Source organism: Rousettus aegyptiacus, unplaced genomic scaffold (assembly GCF_014176215.1).
Source record: "Rousettus aegyptiacus isolate mRouAeg1 unplaced genomic scaffold, mRouAeg1.p scaffold_m13_p_11, whole genome shotgun sequence".
NCBI lineage: Eukaryota > Metazoa > Chordata > Mammalia > Chiroptera > Pteropodidae > Rousettus > Rousettus aegyptiacus.
Window position 1 is genome coordinate 21444175 of NW_023416286.1, and position 25786 is coordinate 21469960.

The 25786-nt window shown below is 30.7% G+C and overlaps 1 protein-coding gene and 1 pseudogene across 5 annotated transcripts in view; both read right to left on the reverse strand.

Annotated features, from left to right (window-relative positions):
• SGCZ (sarcoglycan zeta) overlaps positions 1-25786 on the reverse strand; it is a 781719-nt gene that overhangs the window by 93653 nt on the left and 662280 nt on the right. The window lies entirely within an intron of this gene.
• On the reverse strand, positions 5082-5872 carry LOC107509623 (annotated as a pseudogene).

Below are 25786 nucleotides of genomic sequence, written 5' to 3' on the forward strand. Positions count from 1 at the left end.
GAAAAGAACTCTGCCAATCTGATGAACAAGTTCAAAAGGAGACCATGTTTCTTAATGTTTATGTTATTCACTTGTTGTTAGTAGCTTTTTGGTCAAAGATATGTTTTCCTTTTTTTGTGACGAGTGGTTGCCATGATTAGTAGTCATTGCTTTTAGGAAAAGAAGAAGTGCTAGCATTTGTAGATCATGCATCATCCTGTGGAGATGTTTGGTGGGGAAGGACAGTGATGTTGAAGAGATCACATCAGGGTTACTAATGAAATTGAGTCTCCTGTACAAAATTTTACAATATTCTGAGTTTGTTTGTTTGTTTGTTTTTTAAATCTGAAGAGATGCTTGTCTAGACCACTAAATAGTAACACAAACTTTTCTTTCAGTTTCTCATCATCAAACTGCAGCTACTCAATTAATTTTTGAAAATGAAAATTCAAGGACTAGTTTTCGAGGAAATAAAAAAAAACATGTAGGTATATTTTATTCTTTTAAAATGTATGACAGATGAGTGCTATACTGTCCAAACACTTTCTGACTATGGCTATTTTGAGATGCATTAGCTTGAAACTTAAGGTTCCATATGCCTCTCAAGCTATGTTATTAAAACTTATGATTAGTTGATATACATGAGGAAAAAAATTTAAAAAGATATTAAATAATTTAGAGTTCAGATTATTTTCCTCTAGATTTAAATGGTCTTATTTCCTAATAATAAAAATACAGTATGTTCATTATATGAATTTTTAAAAAACAGAACCACCACAATGACAAAAACTAAAAAAGCACTCTAAATCCCTACTCCTGGAAATAATCACATGTGAATTTTGGATATATATTAAAATACATAGTTAGGTAAATACATAGGTAGTTAAATCTTCTTTATTTGTTTTTACTCTGTATCTCAACTATTTCTAATTCTTTTTTTCTTTTTCAATCATTCCTGATGACTTTTGGAAGACAGTATAGATCTGGTCTTTTTCCTTTTGGCTTAAGAATCAATCGATCACAGCTTTCTTGATAAATTCTGCCAGCTGCTTGTTTTTCTTTGGCCCACAAATAAGAAATACTTTTTACATTTTTAAATAGTTTTTAAAAATCAAGTGAAGAGTGATCTTTTATGATGCATGAAAATTATATAAAATTCAAATTTAAGTGTCCTTAGATGAAGTTTTATTGAAATGCTGTCATGCTCATCTGATAACTGTGTTATCATAGCTTTTCTATTCGGTTATAGATTTCATAAACTTATCTTCTTTCTGGAATGTCTCTTGGGTTAAATTTTCAGGGAGAGTATCAGCAGCCTATATTAGTTCATCATTTAATTCAAAATGTACATATATTTTTAGCTTAAAATTTTTTGAATAATTAATTATTGGTACTAAAAAATTCCTCATACACTGCTGGTAGAAATGTAAACTGGTACACCCACTATGGAAAACAGTATAGTGTCTCCTCAAAAAACTAAGAATAAAATTACCATATGACCCAGCAATCCCTCTTCTGGGTATTTACTCTAAAAACTTGAAAATATTTATCCTTAAAGATATACTCATTCTGATATTCATAGCAGTGTTGTTCATCGTGGCCAAGACATGGAAACAAGCTAAATGCCCTTCAATAGATGATTGGAAAAGATGTAGTACATATATACAGTGGAGTATTACTCAGCCATAATAAAAGATGAAATACTGTCATTTGCAGCAACATGGATGAATCTTGAGATTATCATTCTAAGGAAAATAAGTTAGAAAGAAAATGCTGAGAATCATATGATTTTATTCACATGTGAGATATAAACCTGAAAGCAACAAAAAACATGACAAACAAACAGAGACTCATGGACACAGACAGCGGACTAGTGGTTACCAGAGGGAAGGGGGAAGGAGGGAGATGTAAAGGGAGTCAAGTATCTAATGATGGAATGATGTTAAAAAAATTCTTTGTTTTTATTAAATTTTTATTGTAGAAATTTTTAAATGTCTACATAAAACCTCAGTCATAACATTGACATTGATGCTTGCTGAAACAATATTTTTGAAGTAAATGTTATATAGCATGCCCATGTTACTAGGGATTTATAATATTTTAAGCATATAGATATTAATAATCTAAACTTTCTCTGACAATTTGAAAAGGAACTGAAGGACAGCTTAGATTATTTATTAATAACTCTTGTACATTTTGTAAGGAACAAGGTCAATTTATTTTCTTGTTTCTGTATATCACTACACAGTTGTTCCTTAAATTTCAATAAACTTCAACTTTATTTTCTGATTTCAGCCCTGTGGGTGTTCTGTACTTGTTATAAAAGTAACAGTAACTATCTAGGGCCAGGGCAATAAAATTTACAGGTCATGTTGAATACAGATGCAAACCAATAATTGAAAAACTGCAAGGTATAAAATGCTATTTTTGTAGGAATGTACAAAAACTAGTCATGTGCATTCACCTTTGGTTTTTGGTTTTAGATAAAGATTCTTCCTAAAACATACATTTATAAACTTTACAAAATATTTTAAAAATTAGAATTTGTCGGTATCCTGATTTTTACTTCTTAACCCCGACCGTAGACAACCAGGTTTTTGAAAACTATAGGTTACAATATACATACGATTTTGAATTCTGTAGAGAAACTTTTTTCTAGATTAAACTTCTTTTTAACCCATTGTATACCAAAGAAAACAAATAGACTAGGGCAGATGACTCTAAATCTCTTTGATTTCTTTACAATAAAAATAAATTTTGAATATCTGCTCTACTGAGAACAAAAAAGGCACAGATGCCTAAAAAAAAAATCCCTAACTAAAGCATATATCGTCATACCACAATAATTAGATAAAGCTACCTTCACTGAATAACTTTTGGCAGGTAAAGCCATATATATTATCTTACATAGATGACAGGAGAAAGCTAATCTTAGCATTTGAAAAAGAAATTCGCAGTATGAATAACTTTCATTGTGACATTTGGGATTTTGTTTAAATGAGATTAAATTTGAATTAGAAAAAAGTTGATGTACTCTTGTAAGCAGAGGACTATATAAATAATCTTCCATCATTGTCAATTATAATAACATAATGCTATGGATGATAACTAGAATTGTTCTACTTTGAATCCATATAAATGAATGGTCTGTGTGTTGTGATATAATAAGACATGGAAATTGTCATACTAACATTCACACTTTCAAAGAGAAGTAAGGATATAAATCTAGTTAATGTAATACACATAGCAGAGTAAGAAAGATTTAAGGTGATTAGATGTTTCTGTAATATCAAAGTAAAATTAAATTCTTTATATAACTATTAAATTCTTCTCTTTGAAAGTATGGAATATTGCTATCGCTAAATTTTCTAAGGGATTGGACTAAATGCAATTTCATCATTAACATTATAGTTATATAAAATATGACTCTAAGACAAATACTGCTTTAAATTCTCTTAGTACTTTTGTTCCTGAGCCCTTGAATCTCTAATCTCTGATGGTGTTTTAATGGCACTTAGAGTTTACATATCGGTTTCCTAAATATTAAAAAACAACATTATTTATAATTAATTATTACTGTTGATTCCTCTGTGGTTGGAAAGAAAATTTAAGTGAAATTGATTTTAAACATCTTTCCAACAAGAAAATTACGTGTTATGTCCTCTTTCTATTAATTTCACCTTCTTTAGTGTTCTAAATCCATATGCTTTACCTTCTTTACTGAGCTTGTATCAAATATGATCATCATATACATGGAGGCAGGAATGGGAAGATGAAAGGGAGAAAATATATAAGAAAAGAAAATATCATCAATTAACATAGAGAATAAAAGTGGTTCTTATATTTTTATAATTATATCCCTCTTTAAATGAGGTTGATGTTAGTCCAGATTACACAGTTTTCCACTACTACTGTCTATTTTATCACAACTATAAATTTAGAGACCTTATGTGATTTCAATACTGTAATTAGACCAAAAATATTTGCAGTCACATTCTTGAGATGGAGTCCAAGTTTTATTATTTTATAAAGTGGATGTACTCAAAATAATAATGTAGAATAGAGAAACCATGACACTAAATTTTCTAGTTTTATAATTGTCATAAATGTATATATCTTATTAGTTATTATAAGTTCACACACTATTAAAAATTTCTTGCATAAATTCTTATGTGCAAGGCAATATGTCAAAGTGCTTTATGCATATTATTTAAAGTAATATGCAATCTACTATTTGTTTTATTCTCTTCCACTATCTTAAGTTTTCTTTTATTTTTCATTTTATGCAATATTTTATCCACTAAGGTAGATTCCTAACTTTTTTATATCACGAACTTCTGACAATCGAATGAAAAAAAGTATTGCTTCACTACCCCAAAAATGCAGCTGAATTTTAAAAAGTGGAACACATATTTACATATTACCTAGAGAGCCACAAAATCTAAACACTAGGTAAATGGAAACAAGATGACCATGGTCAACTTGCTTAAAAAGATATGCATCAAAAAAGTATTCTTTTTGAATTAAAAACATAATCTGAGAGAGAGCAAGAAAGACTCTTCAGATCAATGCAGAACATATAGAAGGAACTGGGATATGACATTTTATTACAAAAAAAAAAAAAACTAAACATACTTTCAAGAAATATGTGCATGTATATCTAAGAGTCTTGAGATATAAGATTGTCCCTGAATCATAAAATTCTTTGTGCATCTCAAATTCAACATATTTATTTTTCTTGCCTTTGTTCTGTATTTCTAAAAGTTACCAATCTCCTCTTATAAACATTGATATTACTAGCTATATTCAGCTTAGTCTATACCAAACTAATCTTCAAGCTTTAGTGGCTCTGGTTAAAAGGAGCAAACAATCTTTTATTATTCCTTTCATAATATGAAGACAAGATATTTAATAAATGTTGATTTCACATCAACTATGTGAAGGATCTAAGTAAACTTTTTTTTTTTTTTTGCTCAATAAGTCTTTATATGAAAAAATCTTAATAGAAAAATGCAGTTTGGCTTATTGCTCTCAACAGCCCATTCCTGAGTTCTGGGGAAGCTTGCCTTCTTCTGAGCTACCCAAGACATTATGGGATGGTTTCACCTCTTCTTTTTAACTTCTCTTAGGCTTCTTCTCATAGACTGGATTCTCTCAGATAGCAGCATGAGCTTTCTTATACTTCTCTTCCATCAGATCTGGAGTAATGTTGTTCTTTATGTACTGAGAGAATTGTTTCTCGTAAGCATCTTCATCTTCTTCCATTACATAATGCATGTAATCTGCAACATTCTGATCCATGATGAACTTCTGACGTACTCCTCCATTGAATTCCTTGTTTTCTGAATCATAACCAGGGAGCCCTTTGGTACTGTGAGGAACAGACAAGCCTCTGTCCACAGCTTCTTTCAGGGCCTCAAACTTTATTTCCAGTAGTAGTTCTTGCAAGCCCTGCATTCAAATAGCAGGGAAAGGCACCAAGTTGACCATCAACGCTTTCCACATCGTATTCATCTCTGGTCAACTCCTTGGCCTTCACAGCTCTTGTCCATGCTAAACCTATTGAGGAGCTTGCGGGCCAGCAGCAGGCCAGTACAATATGCTGCAGCATAATTTGTCAGGCCAACCTTCACACCATACTTTGGGAGTTCATGAGCATAAGCTGCACAAAATGTCACATCTCCTTCTATATGGGCATAAGCAACCTGACAAATGATATCTCTGTTGATTACATGAATTATCATCTTGTATCTGGGTGTGTTGTACTTATTTTTACCCTGGATTACCAAGTGTTTTCAGGCACAATAATCAGTTTTACCCTTTCATCATCTTCTAAATTTCACTTGGTGTCTCGTGAAGTAGGCTTATTCTTGACAACTTTAACAAACCCCATCCTGCAGAACAGAGACTCGTGTCCGTGGCTCACCACAGACCTGCAGGCCAAGCACAGCTCTGGTGTGGAAAAGCTAAGTAAACTTTCTTATGTACTGTATATTAGTCAAAATATTTTTGTCCCTCTTTGTTTTAATTGAATTCTGATTAGTCCCTAAAGATACTAATTCCCTTGCATCTTTCTCTAAAATATATTCACTCTCAAATACCATATAGGTTAGAGTCAGAAGGTACATTATATATCTCTGCTTCACATTCACACTATCATTTTTTTCCTCCTAAAAATCTATACACTTTTGAGAATCCTGTCATCAATTTATTCCATTCCCTTCCTGTCCTTATTTATGCCATTATAGCCATCACTTGGTAATTCCTACTGTAACTACACACACCCCCACACACACACCCCCCCACACACACACCCACACACACACATTCAGGAATATTTTATAAAACAATTCACTTTCTTTTGTATTCCTGTGAGCATTCTTGGTGTTTTGAACACCGAGAGTCTCATTCATTTTATCTCCCCACTAGTAATTAGTTTTCTTCAGCTCTTCCTCAGCCATCAACTTCTATGGTCACATAATAAAAGACCTTCAAAATAATCAATTAAGCTTCCCACACTCTGTTCATCACCATCTCACTTGCTCCAGTGGCTCTACTACAATATTTATTTTCATTTTATCAAGATCTCCAAACCTTTGAATGGCCATTTTCTCCCAAGCCAGTCATGATTTCTTACTATGCTTCCTTTTTTTTTCATATCCTATCTCCCTAGTTCATCATTATAATCTCTTTCTTTCAAAGTGCTACTCCTCTTTTGGCTGAAATAGGCTAAGAAATGCCAACATTGAATTAACTCTAGCTCATATTTCTCTATGCCTTTTTCAGTTACAATAACTGAAAATTACTATAAATATACAAACGAGGAGACTAATATCATTATGGGTTCATAATTACCCAAACTCAAGTAGAACCTTAATAGTACCCAGTTATCATACTAACTGTCCTCAAAAAGCCTTCTTTTCTAGTCTGCTCAATTAATTTTTAACCTCTTTTACTTTTCAGAAACTGTTCATCCCTTTTCCTCTATCTTAATTCTCTCAGAATATCACTATAAATTCTCTCTTAAGAGAATTCAATGGATGAGAGTATTTAATTTTTCTTGTTCAGCTGATAAAGTTTTACTACTTAAAAAAATGCTGTCATTCACATGTGCACTGGATAACCTTCCCTCTAATCTTCTCAATAATTTTTCCATATATAAATAAAAATTATGTTTCCTGGAACCATTAAGTGTACCTTGAGTATATCATATTTTTTATGCTAAAAGCTGAAGTATGTATTAAAAACAACAGCAATATTCACTTATATAATCATGGCGAAATTTTCAAATTTAGGATGTTTAACATTCCTGAAATAACACAAGTATTGGTAAACTTTTTTTGCAAAAGGCCAAATTGTAAATATTTTAAAATTTGTGGGCCACATGGTCTCTGTCACAACTATTCAGCTCTATCGTAGTAGCACAAAACCAGCCATAGACAATACATAAGCCAATGAGTATGGTTGTGTCCTACTGCAATTTTGTTTACAAAAAAAGTGTCAGGACCTGAATAAATTACAGTTTATATTCCAGAATTGTCAAATAAAAACATTAAGAGTTTTTGTTGTTTAGAACCTACTTTTTTGCTTATTTGATTTTTCTTCTTATTTCTTTCAACTTTTGCCTTATACATTTTGAAATATTAGGCATATGTAAATTAAAGATTGTTTTATCTTTCTTTGAATTGACATTTTATCTTTAAGACATGTCTCTTTTTTCTTTTCTGGTGATATTATTCTTATGCTAAAGTAGAATTTGTCTGATTTTAATATAGCTATACTAATCTGCTTTTAGTTATTATGCACACAGTATATCTTTTTCTTTTTCCTCTTTTTGTTTTCAAATTATCCATGTTTTTAGATATAGAGTATTGACATTTTCTGCTTACTCCAATGATAAGATCATCTGTTTATCCTGATGTCTGATTTTCTCATGATTTTTGTTCACATTCTTGCCTCTCTGCATGTTCAGTAATATTTATGTTTATGCTGGTCATTGTATGTAAGGTTTATGAAAGGTGCCTACAAATGACACCTTCTACCAGAAAAGATTTTCTTTTTTTTCTGTTAGGCAGATAAAGGGAGAGACTTATTATATCAGTCCTTACAGAGGTTGATTTGGGTCATGTTTGGCCTCTTTTTTTCAAGATAGTTTTCACTATTAGGGATATTAGCCTGTTTCACTAATAAATTAGATTAAAATATATCTTAAATTATGGAATATACGAACAATAAAGAAACAACAACAAAAAAACAGTTCTTATCCTGTTTTCAGGATAATAGTTTTCTATATGCAATATGACTCTAATATATAGTTTAACTTTGCAGTATCTTCCTATTTGTGGAATTATATAACTCTTAGTGTGCATGTTTTCTCAATTATCTTTCTATTATATAAGATTTCAAGTAAACTTGACTACATCAGAATTATTTATCATATGTATTGTTTTTAAGAAAAAAAATAAGTCAGCAATATCTTTGCTGGGCTTTCCCCACAACCAAGAATAAGAACTGTGTAATTTAGGCCTTCATTTTCTGTGTAAAGACCACAACTGCTTTAATAACATACTCAGACAGAAGAAAGGAGATCATATTAAGCATTGCCAATGTTCCACTCATACCAATATGTAATAGTCACTAAAATATTTAGTTCACCAGTACTGTTCTTGAGGCAAATTGCCACAAAAGGGAAAAGAATAAGTGATAAAAAAAATCAGAGAACTTTCATGGGTACTGTGAATTCTAACCACAGAGTGGATGAAGAGGTGGGGTGTTTGGCCTCAGAGAAGAGGATCCGCAGCAACAGGGACACTTTCACTACATAAATCTTAATGGTAGCCAAAACGATGTGGATCTGAAAGGTAATGTTCGGAAGTGAAGTTAGAGTGAAGATGTGGTCAACACTAGATCAGGAAAGATACAGCTAGCAATTTCTAATGTAGCCAACATTCTCCTCCCCAACTACCAATGTATGAATTGACTTAGATATACAAGGGACTCACTCATCATCACGATCATCACCACCACCACCATCATCCAATTATTAAACACCTACTATCCACTCATTCATTGTATCTAGTTCATCTAGTTTTACTACTTAAAACTACCTTGTTAAGATCTATGCATAAAATTCCCTAATGTACACATTATTTAAACTAAAAGAAGAGCCTGTACATATATTTCTTTAGAGTTTCTCCTCTTCTGCATGGAGCTGATCCATACTTTCTGATGGAAAAAAGATAGGCCTGTGGAAGTTTGTAATACAATGTCAACCTGGATAGGGATTCAAATCTCATGACAACTTCTAAAAAGCCTAACTCCTTCTGGAGTTAACTATAAAATGATAGCTATTTACACCTTTGTCTTATTTTTATTTTGATCCTTTGTAGAGAACACTATGCCAAATCTTACAGAAGACTTTTACCAAAAGAATAAAATCTAGACTTTCTAAAATAAGTTTAACATGAAATCTAGAATGAGAGATATTATTTCTTGGTGTTTCAACTTTAATTCTTCTAAAACGATAATAATTTTCTTGACATAAGTTTATTTTATTGAAAACTTCTATTTATTCAATGTTATATCTCTGCTCCAAAATATATTTGATTAAATGTTAGAAAAGTGAAAAAAAAAACATTAACATGAATAACTTAAAAGCTTTCGTAAAACCTTTTAAAGTAATCAAAATATTTTAAGATATATTTATCATGTACTTCAAATATTGTTTTTAAGTTATAACTTTATTCTGTTGTTCATCTGTATATTACTTTCAGAACCCTCTTCCAAAATAAAATTCTAAGTCATTTAAACTCTTGAAAAGTATCTAATGGTTCCCTATTTTTCAGTGAGTAAAATCTAAATTCTTGATTCAAGTTCATAAGTACAAGAAACATAACTCCAAACTTTCTTTCCAGTTTCAGTCATGTTTGAGCTTCTCACTCTGATCACTGGCTCAAGTTCTCCTTCTTAGTAGCAGACCCTGTCTGTCTGTCTGTCTGTCTGTCTGTCTTTCTATCCATCATTATCATCTATCGTTTTTCTATTATCTATCTTACAAGACCTACATCAAAGGCCATGAGCCCCATGAGGTATTTGATGGCTACTTTTGTCTGAGATGATTTCAGAAATAAAAATCTTAAATATAGAGTAAAACAGACTTATTTAAAATCACCAAATGTTGTGGAACTAGTTTCTACAAGGAATATTATATGTCAACGTATACTCAAATTAGCTAAAAAGTAAAGCCATATTAAGAAACATTATATAAGGGAAACTAATTAACCCTAGCTAAAACATACATGAGGGGAATAGTATAAATATGGAGGATAGAGTTACTTTAAAAATTAAATATAGTCTTCACTTACACTTCAAAAAATAAAATATCAAAATTAGAAATCTTACAAAAAACATGGATTTATTTAAAACCTACATTGCACATGTGTGAGTGTGCATGCACATGCACATTCATATGTGCACATGCACACACACACATGGTTGCTGGGTATTCGTAGGCTTGAAGTCCTCTAATAATAACATACGAACGCTAAGTAGAAAACCAAAGATTGCCTCAATGAACAATGAGTCAGTGGATTCACAGAAGTGCCAAATTAAAATTATGTGCTCTAAATATATATATTTTGTTACAATTGAATGACTCTAAAAAATCTTCCAATGAAGCAAATTACATCAACATGACATCCTGAAACATCAATCTTCTTGATTGTCAGTGGAAATAATGGTAACCAATTACATTAAGTAGCAAAATAGTAATCAATATATTTTTATTCCAAAAATAAAAAGATTTACTTCATGTTCATTTAATTATGACTTAATCATTTTTGTAGTAATTACAACAATGTTACAGGCTTTTATTTTTTATCACTAGAATAATAATGGAGTTGCATTATATCGACACAGATTAAAAATAAATCATTTTCTTAGTTGGCCAAATGATTATAGTTTTTTCTTAAATAAAAGCATTTCAAAGACAGCAAAGGCCTTATTTCCACTCCAGTTATCATTTATTCCTTTCCCAACTTATTCTTTGTGTTTCTCTGAAATACTATGATTAAAATGACGACTCATATAGTCTGCTATGGTTTTAACATTGATTAATATTTGTGAATAAATGAATAATAAAATCATAGGGTTATCTATGAGTAATGCCACAATTTCATTTTCAAATGGTAATAATGAGAGTATTTTTATACCAGAAAAAAACTAAACTATATATATTACATATGGCACTTCATCCCATTGTTATGGTAATAAATCATCTTTCTTGAGATTTATTTCACTTCCTGAAAAAGCAGACAAACTATTTAATAAATGTTCTCTCTGGCTATAATTTTAAACTTTAAGATTGTTTTAACTGTAAAATGAAAATCGTAGCCATTCAATTATAATCCTAGAAATAGCACACCTATTTTCACATTAATTATGGATATAATTTGGTTATATTATCGTAGTAAGACATTGCCTGATATAAAAAAATAAAAGAAAATCAAGTTTAATAGATTTGAATGTAGCTTTATTGAAATTATCAATAACAACTTAGGGAAGATATACCACAGTAATTACATCAAAATCTATAATTTATTAATTTAAGTATTGAGACAAACAGCACTTACAAGGCATTACAGCAATCTATCCTAGCTTAGGATATTTTATTGTATAAAGATTCTAGATAAAATAGATTAAACACATATCTTATTGTCTGTGTTGCTTATTTTAATATAATATAAATCCGAGCTATAAATCTTTATATGGCAATCAATGTAACAACTGATCTACCAATATTGCTATCATAAGAACAACATAATCACATAAATTCAAAGAGATGAGCAATGGTTAGCATGATAGATGCCATATAAATCACAGTAATCCCACATAAATTACATTTGTTGATATAATCATTGCATTCAACATTTCTAATGTTATATTGCTTATATAAAAATTGTAGAAAAGATTGTGTCCCAATACCAAAACTTTTTAACAGATCAAAAGCAGTTTTTCCACATCTTCAAAAGCCATTGTTTTTTAGTTGGTTTAAAATAAAGTTCTGCTATAATCTTAAAATAGCAAAACTAAAAATTTTATCTGATTTTAAGTGAAAAAATAATATGCATTTTATTAAGTTTAATTAAAAAATGTTCACTTCTTTTTAAACAAAGACCTAAATACACAATTCGGAGTTTCATAGAAAGTGCTACTAATAAACTATAAAATAAAAAAGTGCTATAAAATTATTAAGATAAGAAATAATACTAGCCTTTGTGGTACCTGCAAATTGGCCACAGATTCTTCCCATCACTGTATGTCCCTCTGCAAAATGACTTAACTCTTTTCTCTCATCAGGAAGTAGAATCAGTTTCTCCATCCCTTAAATATGGGCTCAGCCTTGTGATTTGTACTGGCTAATGGGACATTAACAAATTTGCCACAAGCAGAGGCTTGAGCAGCATTTGCACATTGGGGCTTTCCCTTTTTTCCTTCTGGGAACCAGTTTGTCACCATGTGATCAAGCTGGGACCAGCCACCTACAGGTTGCAAGATCACAAGGAATGCTATCTTAGCCATTATAATTAATGAAGACAAGCCTGACAATGTTCTAGATTATCCAGTCCCAGATCGGTTAGTACAAACTGTCTAGTTAATGCACAAAATTGAGAGGAATCATTAACACATAGGGTTTTTAGTTTTAGATAAAAGTGTTTTTTTTGTTGTTTTTTTGTTTGTTTTTGCAGCAGCAGAAGAGCAAAAGCTAGCTAAATTAGTCTTTTTATATTGCTTTTAGGCAATTAAACTAATTTTCATAACTATCATAATAACAAAAATAGTCAATCAAATAGCATGATTAAAGCAAAAACAATAAGTTAAATGTGATAACATTATGGTATGACATAAAATTCTTAATCAAAATAATAGTTTATATACTTCCCCATAGACACCATGTAACTGTCCATTAATTTCATGAATTTTGAAATAATATACAAGGTTATATGTTTGACTGACTCTCTAGCTAATTAAACATTATTCCAAATAAAATGTAAAGGACTGGGAAAATATCAGAATTAATATCTCTAAAAAAGTCTTTTTCTTTTTTGGATCATCTCCTTGATAAATCTGTTATCTGGCATGGCCAGGAGTATTTTGAGTCTATGTTTCTTACTCAGTTTTTGATGAACAAAATAAGATGACAATATAGCAAAAGTGTAGCAAATTGAGTGAGACGACGCATGAGATGGTTATTGCAAATAATAGATGAAGAGGGCAAGAACGATATGGTGCTATATAGACGCTGATTTTTTAAAAAGCAGAAAGTTCAGGCATTTGCATAAATTATGTTAAATTTCTTTTCCTACTTCAGAATAAAACTTTTTAAAATGTGATAATTTTAAGTAACAGATCCAAATAAAACTTAGAAAAAAATGGAGAACAAAAAAAAGAAAAAAAAAACAGGTATTAAAAGATCACTTTTATCTTTCACAAGTACCAGAGGATAAAAGACAGGAAGAAGATGCTGTTTTATAGCAGCTTGTTTTAATAATTCACTTTATATATAGTTCTTAGCAGGAAATGAAATGGCAGACAATTACTAATTACACCTAAGATTTATTGAAGAATATTTCACTAACTTACATTTTAATAAATGAGAAAAAAACAGAGAAAATAAATTTAACTTAAATATTTTATCAGTAAAAAAATACAGCTAAAATAACTTCTACTTCAAAGACAACTAGAGCATAAATAGGAATGAAGCAGTGAATATAGGACACACAAAAAATATGACAATTAAATAACTATTGTCTTATTGTCTCCTTCATTATTTCCCAATCATTTAGTTTTCTAAATTAATACTTTCGTAACCTAGTTAAAGACTGGAACCATGAAATTAAACTTCAGAGTACTGTAAGGGTCAAAGAAACAGTTCAGCAAAAAAAGTAAATTTTAACAGTTCGAAATCTTTATTTGCATATCTTAAAATCAATGAAAAGAATCTGAATACACAATTTTTTTCTACTCTTCTCTACTTTCATAGAATCTGACAAATACCTCCAGTATTTTTCATATTTTCTTCCTCTCCCCTCTTTTTCTCCTTTCTTGAATTACGTAGGTCAAGCTAACCTTTCTTTAGTAATAACGACTCTTTCTTTTTTGGGTCTGTAACTACAAAGAAAAAAGTGAAAAATTACGAGATTATCTATGGCCCTGAGGGACAGAGATTTAAAACTAAGGCCCTATACTAAGTTAAAATTTTTGTCCTGCAATATATGCTTGCTAGTAATCATTAAAAAACCCAAAACTTTCAAAATTAAAATTGTCTTCTGTCTACACGTTTAATGTCATTATCTGACGTAAATTCTGTTAATGAATAAGGGACATTTTTTCATTGTATTTTCCTTTTTTATAGAAAAATACACAAACATATGTCCTATATTTTTAATGTATAACATAAACATATCAATGATGGAAAGAGAGAAAAAGAGAAAGAGGACAGAAGAGAAAATAACTCAGCAATATAATAACAATTTATCTTAAAACTTCAGCAAGGTCTTTACAAGATAAAAAATCATGTGTGAATAAATCATGTGTGCATCTTACAGGGTCAAAGTGAGGAAGAAATACAGGAAATGATAGAGATCCATATTTGGGTGGTAGTTATGACAGAGGAAATAACTTTCATATAATGTAAAGGAGGAAGAATTCAACAGTGACAGAAATCTATGGCCAGAAGATCTAAATCTTCTGGGAATCCACAGAAATCTTAAGGATATAAATAGATCACCCATAGAGCATAAAACAAGGGTTGAAGCCATATGTAAAAAAAATGCTAAAGAATCAACTAAAAATCTGTTGGAACTAAAAAAAAAAAATTCAATAAAATTATAGGTGTACCAAGAAGACATAGAAACAGCCAAAAGACATGAAAAGATGCTCAATTTCACTAGCTCTTAGGAAAATGCAAATCAAAACCACATTGAGATACCACCTCAGACCTGTAAGAATGGCTATAATCAACAAGTCAAGCAATAACAAGTGTTAGAGAGGTTTTGGGGAAAAAGGAACCCTCATACACTGCTGGTGGGACTGCAAATTGGTACAGCCACTATGAAAAACAATATGGAGTTTCCTCAAAAAATTAAGAATAGAATTAGCATATTCTATTATTCTGGGTATCTACCCAAACAATTTGAAAATGTTTATCTGTAAAGATATATGCACCTCAATGTTCATTGCAGCATTAATTCACAGTGGCCAGGACATGGAAGCAACCAAAGTGTCCTACAATAGATGACTGGATGAAAAAGCTGTTACATATATACAATGGAATATTACCTAACAACCCTATGTTGTCCATTTGTGACAACATAGGTGGATCTTGAGATTATCATGCTAAGCGAAATACGTCAGAAAGAAAAAGTTGAGAACTATATGAGATATAACACATAGAGCAATAAACAAACAAAAAACAAGTAAACAAAAACTCATAGATACAGACAACAGTTTAGTGGTTATCAGAGGGAAAGGAGGGGAAGGGAGGTAAGGGTAAAGGAAGACAAATATATGGTGACAGAAAAATATCTGACTCGGTGGTGGTGAACACACAATGTGGTATATAGATGATGAATTATAGAACTGTACACTTGAAACCTATATAATTTTATTTACCAATGTCACTCCAATAAATTTAATCAAAAAAGGAAAAAATTGTAGGATATATATTTCTTAAGTTTCTAAAATGTAGGGTGATTGAAGGCAACATATGGGCTCATTATAATAAAAATGTTGCAATTAGCAGCAATAAAATTGATACAACAAAAATTACAATGCTTGTAATTTTTTGTTCTTAATCCCTGAAAATTTCAGAATCTTGATAAGCCTTAGTAAATTTGTGATAAAAGATTACTCTTTTGTCACAGATGTCCTTATTTAAAGTAAGTTCTAATTTATAGGAGGCTGCTTATTACTTCAAAAGAGATTTGAATTGCTATGGAGATATAAAATTAATAAGAAGAAATTATACCCTGTGAAAATGAATAAAGGAAACCTTTTTAAAATCAGAGTCAAGAAGCCCTGAAAGGGGTTTTCACGCACATTTGCAGACTTCAGCAGGAAGATGGATACCCAAACAGGAGAAAGCTTACTCTACTGCCCAGGAAGGAGGATGGAAGATTTTCTCCTTGCTCAGCAACAACCCAGCCAATAAAAAACACACAATTCACTCAGCCAGTTGAAAAATACTCTGAACTCTCCCTTTCCTCCAATGGAATTTCTTTCACAGTAGCCCCTCCCAATTTCCCTTTTTTCCTTATAAAGGCATTTTACTCTCCTTTGTTCTCTAGACATGCATATGACTTGCTGTAGCTTGCATGTCCTAAGTTGCAATTCCTGTGCTATTTACAAATAAACACATTTTTGGTAGTAAAATAACTGGCTATTTCATTTTTAAGGTTGACAGCACTAAATCTTTTAGTTATTTTACAAATGCAAAGGAAAATCAGAGAAGTGTGGTGAAAGTAGTAAAAAGACAAAACCATGACTACAATAAATGGTGTTCCTTTACAGCAATGAGGAAGCTTCCTATGATAAAATATTAACAAAAAAGTAGTTATAGTATTTATGATTGATTTAATTTTGATAGCTCTACTGAATGTATAATGATAAAAGTGTAGGAAAACACTAGAGATATTGGTCAAGCCAGTGTTTTTCAAGCTATAATGCAAAAGTACCAAAAGTCCAACAGGTTCCTATCATGGATGGGGCAGATCTCCATGTCCACTTGCTTTATATTGCTTTTTTGTTTTGGTAAAATTTTATTTGAAGAAATAATCTCATATCTAAAAATCACTTATAAACCACTAACCCAGAACATAACAATATTATAATTTGTAATAATTAAGAGTAATCAATTTTAGTTTTAGGACACTGAATATTTCTAATTTTAAAAACTATTTCTTCATCTCTGACACAATATAGTGCACTTTAATAAATTTTCTAACACTCTAAACTACTTATGTCCTGAGCAGTATTATGTCTTAGCAATATTAAAAAGAATGTATAATGCATTAAAATGCAGTTAAAAACACACAAAAATGGGAAAGTGCTTAGCTTTTTCAGTTAACCCAATGTCTGTTTATTATTTTTAAATAAATGTATTTTATTAATTTGAAATATAGTAAACTAAGAAATTTAAGATACCTCAGGCACTTTAGAGTTTCAGTGCCTTGAGAATGAATTCCAAATTCCTTGGTGTGAAGCCCTAAGCTGCCTTCCAAATCAATGTTTCTCTGTTCCTCTATATCTTTGTTCTTCAAATATATTTTTGCTTGCTCATCTCTGAAAATATTTTTTAAACTATGTATGTGCTCTCAAATATTTTTAAGCTGATTTTTGAAATATTTTTGGTATCAAAAGTTTAATATTTTTAAGGAATAAAATGTCTGATGCTGCATATTGTATCTTAAATGTATTTTGTATCTTAAATGTATTTTGTGTAATGCTCCAAGTTTTGGACATCAAATTGAACACAGCCAATGACAGAACATGTCTGTCATATAACCTAAGTTATCAGGAAAATCGGCCTTACTTTCTATAAGAATAATGTTTGAATGTTATATTTCAGATAAATGTGTAAATTTTATCTCATGATAGCTAACTTATTTTTTTATTTATAACTCTAAGAGAGAGATTTTTGACATGAGTTTATGGTCTGGATGAATGAGTTTGCTGCTCCTTCAACAATTCTTACCTAGCCACTGGAACTTTCTTGTCTTTTTTTAACTTAAATTTATTTATCTATGTATTTCTGTATCTATCTATGTATCTATCTATGTATCTATCTATCATCTATCATCATCATCATCATCATCTATCTATCATCTATCTATCATCTGTCTATCTGTTTATCTATCATCTATCAATCATCTATCTATCTGTCTCTCATCAACTATCATCTATCTATCTACTATCTATATATCTGTCTATTTAAGTCTTTACTTTTACTTTGGGTGCAATGTGTCCTCAAACTCCTTCTTTGTTTAGCCAACTCTTCCTCTCCCACTCTAAAGTGCTTTATGCCTTTAGCAGTATTTTCTTAAATATAAAAAGAAAGAAAATGCTGATAACTGTTACCCCTTATTTTTGTAAAATAAGTAAAGGATGGTAGAGGTAGAGAGGTTGCAAAACAAGAAGTAGCAGCTACAGGATAATTCTCATGCAGGTGAAACTTAGCAAAGAGTGCATTTCAAACTCAAGAGTCTAGAAACAAATACACGTGCCTCAATACTCCCGAAAAAGTCTTAGAATACTTTAGAGGTTAGCTTGCCTGGGTTTGAGATTGCTGCCTTATAGGATTCCTCAAATCAAACCAAACTGTTCCACTCACTGTTTTCTAAACAAACGATATTTTTAATAAACTATTTCTTTCTCTCAAAAGTGATCTAATTTGAAATTCAAATCTCAATCATTGTTCAAAGCCAAGCTAAAATTCTTTTTAGTGAGATAGATCAGCTTGATCCATGGATATTTATTTAGTGTGGAAGATCCAAATTAAAGTCAAAATACTATCACTAAGATTGTTCTCATGCTCAGTTCCCAAGACTGACTTCTAAGAACAGAGAATTTTAAATAAAAAAGTAAATTAATTAAAAATAATGTATAAACCAATAAAAGCAATTTAATCAAACCACATCATTAGTCATAAGAAACATATGGAAGATCATTTTGCAGCTCAAGTACAACTATGGTATGCCCAGTTTGTGTTACTTTTGGTACCTGTAACTGACAGGGATTTAGATGATGAGCCAGTCACATTTATACAGGCAAGATCATAATACATCCAGAAGGCTCTAAGAATTTAAAGTTAGATCTTCTATTCTCTTCAATTCTTTTGAGAGAACGCAAGTGAGAACTACTTTGTCTTTTTATAAGTATGAAATTAATATGACTACTTTTTCTTATGCAATATAAGGCAATTCTAAGATCTAATATTGGCAAAATTTGTGAAACAAATATAAAAGGTCAGGAGTAATAGGGCCTATTAGACCTATTCCATTTGTCTAATTAATATAACACAGAAACATCTCTTTGTATAGTCTTAATTTATATTTTTTGAATGCACTAAACATTCATTCAATAAAGTAAACATTTACTGAGATGTGCATATTTTTCTGTATGCACTTATACTGCAATAAAAGATTTAAAATTTTCACTAGATATTTAATCTATCAGGAAAAGTTGTAGAAAGTGTTCGAAACACAATTGCTGCTTTCAAGAAATATACATCTTTTGCAATTTGTCCTTTGAAATTCAAATAAAGTGTTTCATATTCCCCACTGCAAAATCTATTCTTTCTGTGACACCTGAGAAAAGAGAAAATACTGTGCCATAAATTTATTGAACATGTTATTTAAATAGCAGTGCTTTTCAAAACGAACATATTATGGGGCCATTAAATCAATTTAGTGAGTTGCAATAAACATATACATATTATATATATCCATTATAAATATGTAAATACATAAATATATTATATAAATATGTAATACATATTTTTAGAATTAAGACAGGATAACTTTGCTATATTAAATTTAGAATATTAGAGTATATGATATGCTACAACATAAAATTTGCTTCCAACTTGGGTTAATAGTCAGAGTTTGAAAACTACTGAGTTTATGTATGTGTTGCTAATATATTCTCTGTAGTTTACTCTCAGAATTTTGGATTAAGGTGAATCTATATAGCAATAGTGATATGTAGATATCTACTTCATGTGGATATGTAACTGTGGTGTAGTGAAGAAATCTACTTTTTGGAGGACAATGTCTTTGAGCTTAATTATTGAAAAAAAAAAAAACATTTGTGCATCCTTAAAATTCCATTCACTAGATTGTGGCATTCGATATAATGAGGGTCCATTTTTTATCTCATGCAGGAAAAATTCTTAATGGGTTGGCTACCCATTTAAAAACAAATTCTACAGCATGGAATTCAGAAACATATTTTATAGAAAGTACAGAATGTTTCACAGAATGTGATAACAGAATTCTGAAGAAATCTCCTTCACTTCTTCCTGACAGAAATTTGGTTATTCTATTCACTGGTTTGGAGATTTCATAGGGGTTCAGAATCTATTCAAGATGGATTAACGGATAGATATTCGAAACTTAGTTATTTGTGGTCTTTAAGGCAGATCATCCTTAACACTGAATTATACTGTTATATCAGATTACTGTAAGGGATTAATAGATGTATAATGTACACTAGCATCTCCATTTCATTCCATGTTTAATATATTCCTGTTCACGTTTTTCTGCAATAGATTGTAAAAAATAAATAAATAAATTGATACTATACAGAACAGCAACCTGAGCTAATGTGTGCTTCCCTTTTGTTCTAGATTTGCTATCTGATCATCTCACATAATTTTGGGGAAAGGAATAAGTGTAGGAATGTAGAGCGTGTGTGTGTGTGTGCGCGCGCACGCTGGATGATAAAGAGAAAGGAAACTACAGGTAATTTGTTTTCATGCTTGTTTATAGATGTGACTAAAGTTGAGGTGATGAGGAAATCTTCATTTCTGTAGAAATTCTTTTAAAGCCTTCCTATGTTTATTTTTAAATCTAAGGTATATTGCACCTCTACGACTAATTTTACCTACATGTATATTTACCAACTTCAAACTGTCTTCCAGGCTAATGAGACTTTCCTCCTATGATATTATCCTTTTTTCTCTCATTCCTAAAGATGATCCACTGTCATCAAACTATCCTCATACCATGTTCTATGGGTTAAGCTCAGCACTCCACACACATAAATAGATATATGAATTTCCAGGCAAATACGTAAAAAGATTAAGTTGAAGAGTCTCATAAATTGTTAAAAAGCAATGAATCAGCTTAGGAAGGCTGAGATTTTAAGCAGCTGAATTACCATATGCAAATGAAGAAATATCTCTTAATTCGTAGCAGTATGGATTAAGTAAGATAATATGTATAGAAATGCTTTTTAAAGTACAAGGTTTAATGTTCAGGATTGTTAAACTGTAACCATTAGTTACATGGGTCGTTTCATGTTTTCATCAGTGAACACATGGGTTGGTTCAGCGGCATCTATGAACCACTTAAAAACTGTATATAAATATTTACACATTTTCCTCAGCTTTTAATGGATCCAATCCAAGTTGTCTTAATTTACAAAACACTTTGTTGTACAAATGAGCGCTATCTTTTCTGTATTCACTACTAATGTCTAATAACCAGCATGTGTAAATAAGTTTTATCAGGAAGCTTACATGACCATTTGTAGTGACTGGTAAATTTAATGGAAGAGGCCTAAGTTCATCAAAACTGCAAAACTTAAAATCCTATTATTTATAATGTTGTCAGAAAGAATATAAATAAATGCTATGCACTAATTGGAATAGTTGGTTTGCAATTTATAGAGAGATAATTGTAGAAGACACTTTTACAAAGAAAATGTTGATAGAGGAAGAAGCAGTCACTTGAGATGTGAGTTCTTATTCACCTTAGAGTCCTGAGATTTTGGACACAAATAAAAAGTAACTCAACTTCAAATAGGAATACAATTACAGACACTGATCACCTCATAGGTTTGTTGCTAACATCAAATTAAATACCTGAAAATTAAAACTTAGAAGGTGCATTATGTAGAAATCATTAAAAACAACTAACATAAACCTAAAAGCAACAAATGAACAGGACAAATGTGGACATGGACTATAGAATAGTGGTTATCAGAAGGAAGGGTGTTGGGGGGGATAGGGGAGTAGACAAGATAAAGGGGGTCAAATATGTGGTGACAGAAAGAAATGTAACTATGGGAGAGGAACACACAGTATAAATATATATCTACTTTATTGTTAAAGTGTGCAACTGAAACTTATTGGATTTCATTAACCAATGTCACCATAAAAACATTTTAAAACAAATAAACAAACAAATAAATAAATTCTGCTCTGCTAGTAAAATATACAAGCAAAAAGCAAAGTAAACAAAATAAAATATATGTAGAAAAAAACAGTAAAAGTAAATATATGCAAATACATAAAATAAAAAATATTTATAAGCTTAATTTACCAGTTTATTAAAAAAAATTCCTTACAAACAAGGAAATGATTGCCTGAGTAATAAAAGGATGGTTTGACATTTGGATATCTTTTGATGGAATTCACTCAATATATTAAAAAATAAAAATGATGAAAATCATGTATAAAAATGTGATAGGTATATTAAAATGAGAAAAAATGGTATCTCTAACTAAACTATAGTTGAGCTAGTTATGCATAAATTTTTCATTCTTCATGTTTCTTGATGTATTAGAAACAGTTTTTCACTTTATCAACCTGAAAACACTTTCTTCTCTATGCTCCGGGATACCAAACTCTTTTGGTTTCCTACTATCTCACCTCACTTGCCTTTCCTTTTAGTCTGTGATTGGTTCTTATACTTCTATCCAAAATCTTTAATACTGTAGTGCCCAAAGATTTATTTAATAGACATCTTATCTTTTCTATCTGTATTCACTTACTTAGTAATTTTGTCTAATCTCATGTATTTAAGTTAGAGATAAATAGATATAGCTAGCGAGATAGATATGTCTGTCATTTATGTCTTTAGTTTATACTCCCAACATGAAATCCAGACTTGTATATCTACCTGCCTAACTTGAAATCTGTGCTTTTCTAGAAGACATTAACAACTCCAAAATTGTGTTCATAATCTTTCCCCACTACCCACTTTCCTCCACACTGGTTAACGGCATATTAAATTCTCTGTTACACATCTCATTAAAAATGTATCAGCAAATCCTTAAACTCTACTTTTAAAATATACTGTCTATCATAATAATACACGTCATACAGTGAGGATAAGACAAACTAAACTATGCAAAGTGTTTAGTAGAATGTTAGACAATAACATTTCCTGGTTTGGACATTGTGGTAAGAGTTTTATCTCTTTTACTTCATTTAATAGTAATCATTCCACTCTAGTCCTTAAAAATATAAAGGGTTCCTATGAACTTTATTTTGTAGATGATAAAAATAAGGCACAGAAAGTTTAAATAAGGTAACTAGTTAAAACTGCTAAGTGACCTTGCCAGGATTTGAAACCAGGAGTTGGACTCCAGGGCCCTAGCATATGCTGAACGTTAGCTATTATTATTAAAAATCATTTTCTATCTGAATAGCCACAAAAATTATTTAGATATAATAGAAATAATAAAATTTCAAGAAAGTGACCAGATTACATTTGTGACACGAAAAGGAACAGCTTTTCACATATGCACAAAGACCAATGAGAAAAATCAATGGAAAATCCATTCCCATAAGCAGTAAGAATCATAAAATGATTGACAAGAGATTTGTGATGTGTATATGAATAAGAATGTTAAGAAATGTTCCTGAGTAACACAAAATAAGTTCTCAAAAAAAAAAAAATTTAAGACAGAAGCCATTTTCCTAAGTAGGAAAACTCAAAACTATAAAAATGTCAATTCTTTGCAAATTAAATGTAACTATAATTAACTCTCAACAGGAATTTTTATGAAACTTGACAGCTTATTATTAAGTTCATTTGGGAAAGAAAATGCACAATAGACAAAAGCTTTTGAAAAAGAGCAATACAAAGAACTTGCTCTAAAAGTTATTAAAATAATCCTTAAAATTAAAGTTTTATTTTTGTCCAAATATATCAAAAGAACAGAATTGAGACACCAGAAACAATTCTGTGTACGTTTACAAATGTAGTATATGAGAAACATCCTATTTTAAATCAGTGATGGGGAAAATGCACTACTCAAGTAATGGTATTGAGGGCTATTGGCTACGAAAGAGAGAAAGAAATGAAGAAGAGAATGAAGGAGGGAAGGAAGAAAGGAATGGAGGGAACCAAGGAGGGAAGGATTTTACCTAACACTATACACCAAAATAGAAACGTTTTCGAAAACTCTCTCTCATTAAACAAATGAAACCCCAATTACTTTCTTAAATCAAATTTTTTTTCTTGGAATAGCCAATAGTTTCTTGACAGAAGCTTATGCTATAAACTTGAAAAAGTGGAAACCAAAGAGAGAAATTATTTCATAGCAGCATATAACATGTATCCTTACACTACTTTCACCCATGTTCCCAGAATAAGAGTGTTAATTTATTTCTGAGAAGTCTAACCCAAGTAAACTATAATCGAGGTAGAGGAAAGAGGGTGGTAAAGTAGACAGTACTGAAAAAATCTACCAAGTATAAAGGATTGTATATGCCACTGGAAGAATTCTACAGAGACAGAAAGGGCCACTAAACCTATGGAATTAAAATAGTCCAAGTCTGGTTGGCACAAGCCACTTACTAGCACTTCGGATGAGAAAAAAACAGTCAGAGTATATCTTCCCTTTCCCACCAAAAACCCCTTTAGTACAACAAAGTAGCTAGACCTTAATTCCTTTATCTCAGATTATGACTCATCAGGGATAATTCAAGCTAGATAAGGCAAGTTCTTTAACTTTTAGAATTAAAAGTTTTAAATTTAATAAAACCATAGCTCAAAGATAGTAAAATAACAAGATTTAAAAGGTGACAATGAACCTAAGAAAAATTCTGATAATCAAAACAACATTCTTATACATAAAATACATGAATTAGAGAAAGCAATTGTAAATTCATATGGAGAAAAACAGACTAATGTCATGAAAGAAAGACTCTAAACAATGACAGTTACTCCTTTTCAGAGGAAAAATATAGAGTTTAAAATAATGAGAGTAATTATGATAGCTGTGGAGGACAAAGATGATCCAACACAAAAATTATTTCTTTCTCTGAAATAAAAACTCAATGAATGAACCTGAAAGATATCAAGCGATAGAGAAAATTTCCCTTAAATAAGAGAAGTGAAATGGCAAACGCGTATCAGGTATCCAGACAGAACATCCATGTCATAAACAAGAGAAAAACACCAAGCTGCCCTCAGACTGTTCATGGGGAAATTCAGTGCTAGAATTTAATAGACCAGTGAGTTAACAGGAAAAGAAGAGACGAACCATCAATAATATTCTCAGCACAGAATAAGAAAATAGATACCTTTTGAATGAAACATTTCAGGCTTTAACAAACAATTAACATTGAAATACAAGTAAGGATGAAATGATTTGAATAATGAACTCAATCACAGAGAAGCCATAATAAAAGGAGAACTGGTAGTTGAGTAATGTAGCCATCAATATAGAGAATTGAGACCAAAGAGCCAAGGTAATTAATGTTGCAGAACAGGATGCAAATACTATGAACTCTGACAAAGTTAAAATAATATAATTGTCCAAAAAACTGAAACTGAAGAAGGGTGAGGACAAATTGGAGAGAAGCTAATCACCTCAAATTGCACTGCGGGGAGTTAATGAACACTGTCTGAGATTAAAATATGGTGCTGATGCATCTAGCTTCTTAATGGTATGCATAACCTTTTATTCTTAGCCATAAAGATGAGCATTTAAAAAATTTTGTGGTGAATAAATATTTACATTTAGCTATTCTATTTAATTTATTTTAGTTTATATTTCTTCTATTAAATTATGTGTAATATATTAATTATAAATAGCATATATATGTTTCTACATATCTTTTTATTTGTGCACATGTATAATTGTGTATCTGGGATAATTGTTCCCCATATGTTAACATTTTTTTTTTTTGCTTTGTTTTTTTTTTTTTTTTTTTTTCTGAGTGTAAAGATTTGGGGATGGTTTATAGTTATTTTTTTTTTTAACTTGAATAAAGATGTTATAGTAAAATAAT